Genomic DNA, 5492 nt, shown 5'->3' with positions numbered 1-5492 from the left:
GAGACCTGAAACTGGTGGCTTCAAACTCATGCTGGGCATGTGTGCGTGCATGTCCCAAATCCCAAGAGGTGCAGTGGAGGATTATTTCTCGCTTTCTGTTTCTCTGGCAAGTGCATGCACCCTATAGCAAAAAAAAAAAAAAAAGAAAGGAAAGAAAGAAAACAAAAAGAAATATCTAAACCATTTCCCTAAACAAGAGAAGAGTATTTATCTTTTCTCAAGTGGACATGGAACATTCTCATATGGTAGGCCACAATACAATTTTCAATGGATTTAAATGAAAAAAGATTAACAAACTTTTAGGTATACGGAATGATACAAAAAAGAGAACAGACCCAAATCACCAAAAACAGAAATTAAAGTGGGAAAATTACTAATACTGTTCTAGAAATTAAAAGGACTATAAGACGATACCACGAATAAATGTATGCTAACAAATTAAATAGCTCAGATAAAATTTAAAAATTCCTAGAAACACACAAACTATTAAAATTAATCAAAAAGAAAGAGAGCTATATCAAATAAAGGATTGCAATTAGAAACATGAGAAACTTCTAATAAAAGAAAGCCCCCAAAAGATAGCTTAACTGATAAATTCTAAAAACACTTTAAAATATTTAAAAATAATACTTTTTAAAACCATCCTTAAAAAATGATGAGAAAGGGATACTTCTTAATTCATTATATGAAGCCAGCCTCACCCTGACAACAAAACCACACCAATACATTAAAAAATTTAAACATCTTATTTTTCGGCTATTGATATAGACATTATAGCTTTCTTTTCTTTTTAATAAATTTTAGTGAATAAACTGTATTTTGGGGCATCTTAAGTTCACGCCTTCCTTCCTTCCTTCATTCATTCATCTTAATTCACCAGAGGTTTCATTTGTTCACTGGAGAGAAGAGGGCTGAGAAAGCACTCCTCATAGGGGAGAGTCATGCCACAATCTTTTTTTCCTCCCTTCTCCCTTCTTTTGCAATTTTGGACACACATCCACAAGTGCCTGGGGTGTTTGTGAAGCTGACAAGTCCAGGACTTGAACTACATCGTTGGCCATATAGGATCCAGCCACCTTAAGCATCATGCCACTGGCTAATTCAGCATTTTGTATTTCTATAAGTCATCCTGAGATTGCTGTGAGATTCAGTTAAGTTTCCTTGATGGAATATAACCATTTTAGCTTTGTTTTAATGACCTATTAGGTGGGACCAGAACAATGCTCAAACTGAGATGACTCCTCTCTATTGACGCTAAGATACCTTTGTGTATTCTTTCCAATGACCAGTGAATCTTGAGGTTTTCCAGTATTCTTGTGAAAAGAACCACTACCCTAAACCCTTTGTTAATACTAGGCATTGTTAATGTTGATAATTTCAGTATATTCCTTCCCTCAGGAAATCTCTAGAGTTCTCTCTCTGTGGACCTCTATTCTTCTCCAGTAACTGTGCTTTTGGAACAGTAGTTGCTTTAGCCTTCCCACATTATCAGTTCTAGCACCTGAAATCAGGAAGTATGCTGTGCTATGCTTGGATCCCCTCTCCCTGCACTGTTGCTTGTAATCTCTGTCTGAACAACTAGGTTGGTCAATCATAAAGCTCCCCTTATTTATTTCCATCTCTAAGGGATCACCATTCTCCTTTACACGATGTGTGTATGTTTATGTGTGTATGTGAATATTCTTTCATTTCATGTGTAATGCTTCTGTCAGCAGGGCAAATCTTGTTCTTATTATTCCATGTTGGTTAGGAGTAGAAGCTAATTCTATTGATCACTGCATTTTTCACAAGACTGTTTCTAAATATTTTTAAAGAAATTGGTGGAATATACATTATTTATTGGCAGAGAATAATAAGGAATAAAATATTTATTTGTGAAGTTTGGGTAAAAGTAAGTTTTTTAGTGAAAGGTATAATTTTACTTTAGATTTTGTTTTATTTATTTGTTTGTTTTGCCAGCGTGTGTGTGCCTTATGGCAAAGAGTGAAAGGGAGAAAATTAGAAGTACCTTTAATTCTCCTTTCTGTCAGGATTTTGGGCACATATGCCTAGTGTGTTTTCTAATCTGCCAGGTGCAGACTCAAATCCCATGGCCAGTCATGTGGAATCTAGCCATCGTAACCACCAGGCCATGGCTGGCCCTTTTTTGTATTTAAAAACATTTTTAAAATTGTGATTTATGATTTATATATAATTGTTATACATCTTAATGAGGTACAGTATGGATTTTCAAAGCATACATACAGTGTGTAATATACAGACATGTTCATCTTCTTGGAGACAAAGGGAGAAAATTAGAAGCACCACCCTCATGGGGAATGGGCACACTGCAAACCTTTCTCCTCCATCTTTTATTTCGTTTTGGGATTTTGGGATTGAATGCACACATGCCTAGTGTATTTTTCAGGCCACCGGGATCTGGGACTTGAACTACACAGTTGACCATGTGAGGTCTCGATGCTTTAACCACCATAGCACCACCTGGCCCTTATGTATGTATTTATTTATGTAGTTTTAATTTTTCAGAGAATGCATGGACTCATTGGAAAAAGAGGGAGAAAGTGAGAATGCACCCATCATGGGGCATGGTTCTGCCACAGTGCCTTCTCCTTATTTCTCCCTTCTGTCAAGATTTTGGGCACATACGCCTGGTGTGTTTTTCAAGCTGACAAGCGCAGACGCAAATCACATGGCCAGTCACTTAGGAATCTAGCCATCTTAACCACCAGACCATGGCTGGCACTATTTTGTATCTTTAAAATTTTCTTAAAATTGTGATTTATGATTTATATGTAATTGTTATACAACTTAATGGGGTACAGTATGGATTTTCAAAGCATACGTACAGTATATAATATATAGACATGTTCATTTTCAACATTGAACATTACATTTTGTTGCATGTATTTGGTAATAGTTCTAGTTTTATTTTTTAAGTATATACTGAATTACAGATGACTTTTCAAAATGTCTGTTGCAATACACAGTTGTACAAGGGAACAAATAAAGAGACAACTCAGAAAATGGTAAAAATATTAGCAATCTATACTTCAGTTAAGAGACTGACAACCAGAATGCATAAGAAACTCAAACAGTTCACCTGCAAAAGAAATCCCAAAGATCGAGTAAGCAATCAAAATTGGGCAATCAATCTACAAATTCCCAAAGGAAAATATGAAAATAGCTAAGAAGCATTAGAAAAAAAAATATTCAACATACCTTTTTTTTTTTTTTGGCTATAGGGCGCATGCGCTCACCAGACAGAGAGAGACAGAGACAGAAAGCAAGAAATCATCCCCCGGGGGGATGGTCACGCCACAGTCCCTTCTCCTCCATTCTCCTCTGGGGATCTTGGGCATGCATACACATATACCCGGTGTGAGTTTAAGCCACTGGATCCGGAACTCAAACTGCGGTCGACTACGTGGGAGTCCAGTGACATAGACATTACACTAACTGCTGGTCCCTCAACATCCCTTTTCATAAGAGAAGTGCTAATCAAAACTACAATGAGGTATCATCTACTCCATTCAGAATAGCTAAGCAATGAATTAAAAGTACTGGCAAGGTTGCGGAGAAAAGTTAACACTTATGCACTGCTTTAGGGAATATAAATTAGAAGAACCGTTGTGTAAGCACAATATTGAGGTTCCTCAAAAATATAAAAATAAAACTACCATATGACCCATAGATTCCACTACTGGGTATATAGTCAATAGGAAATTATTCTACCAAAGAGACATTTGCATATCCACGTTTATTGCAACATTATTCACAATAGCTAAGACATGGACTCATCCTAAGTGCCCAACAATGAATAAATGACTATATTTGTTCTAAGAATTTCATTTTTCTGGGGCCTGCAGATGGTATGGTGGTTGGGGCAATGGACTCCCACATAGTCAACCATGGGTCAAGCCCTGGACCTGGTGGACTTGCTTTCTCATTTTCTCCCTCTCTCTGTCTCTTTCTGATCAACTTTAAAAACATGTTGATACATAAAATTAAGTAAAGTAATTCTTTAGAAGAAAAATTATTTTTTCAGGCAATAAGCTACTGAGAAATACATATTGACACTCTACTTTGATAAATCTCATTAGAAAGATTTTTAAATGCATATGTCTTAGATATTTAAATTCCTGAAGTTCTTTTGCTTTCCTGGATGTAGAGATGAATCTCATGCAGCTGTATCTGTTAAATGTCAAATAATGTGGAGAAACTAATATTATGTTGAAATTATAGTATGTGAAATGGTGGTTAAATAAAATTAGTCATTAATTATAATAAAAATGAAATATGACTGTTTATGACTTCTTAGGAAGATGGCATATATGATATCCAAGTGGGAATAAATCTACATTCACACAGAGACTGAGAGATTATAAGAAAAAAGAGATGGGGATTTCTAAGCCTCCGATATTTCAACATTTTTGCTGCTGAATATTACGACATGAAATAGAAGACTGATTTTTAACAGTCTTTGTGACTACTAAAATCTATGGATATAATAGAACCTAGAGAATCAAGGTGCTCTCCACACTAAATTGAGAAAAAGAATTCTTGTGAATCAGAAGAAATAATACAAATAAGGAGAATTGTAGTTATTAGTAATATTTTGGTGTAGACGAGGGACAAGGAAATTTCCTAAATTTCCCCAATATATGCTTTCCTAGCAGGAAGTGAGAGTAGGGGATCATAGAAAGATATTTGATGATTCACTTTGAATTTTCCATCAAGCATATTGTGGAACAGAGAAACACTGCTGTTGCTGATTAATGAGAGAGAACCAGGAACAGAAGGAATTCTCAACTAGTAGTTACCATAAAGATTTCAGTTCCTGAAGAATTTCTGGAAATCCGGAGGACAACATTAGGGTACCTAAGGATGTAGTATATGAAGCCATGTCTTTTAATCTTAATGGTCAGGGTGACCAAAACCAATATATAGAACATGTGTGGACATGTGGATACATGTGAATACACGCACAGACACACACATGCAAGCATACATTTCAGGATTTTAATTTCCACAGTATTCCTGTGAACATGATGCAATTCTAATTCCATTTTATAGATTAAGAATCTTAGGGTTTGTGGTGATTTTCACAGGATCGCATTACTGATAAAGGATAGACTATAATTAATATTTACCCGGGTCTGTCTGACTTCAACTCAATACTCTTTCTATGTTTCTCTTTCTCTGTGTTTAAAGTTTTAGCTTTCTCTCAAAGAATATTCTCTAAAACTTTATCATTATCATCAACTATGTATAACTAACACTATATTTCGAAAAGGAATCAAATTTTATGGCTACTTAAAGAAAATGCTGAATCGTATAACAAATAATATGGGTCAGAAGGTCAGCAGTTCAAGGTACTAGTTTTATTTATTTATTTTTATTTTTTGGGGGGGAGAGGATTTTGCTATAGGGCACATGCATTAACCAGAAAGACAGAGAGAGACAGAGAGACAGAAAGCAAGAAATCAGCCCCC

Source organism: Tupaia chinensis, unplaced genomic scaffold, assembly GCF_000334495.1.
Source record: "Tupaia chinensis unplaced genomic scaffold, TupChi_1.0 Scaffold143996_1, whole genome shotgun sequence".
NCBI classification, from domain to species: Eukaryota; Metazoa; Chordata; class Mammalia; order Scandentia; family Tupaiidae; genus Tupaia; species Tupaia belangeri.
The sequence above is the reverse complement of the archived record's forward strand: the minus strand, read 5'-3'. Positions refer to the sequence as shown.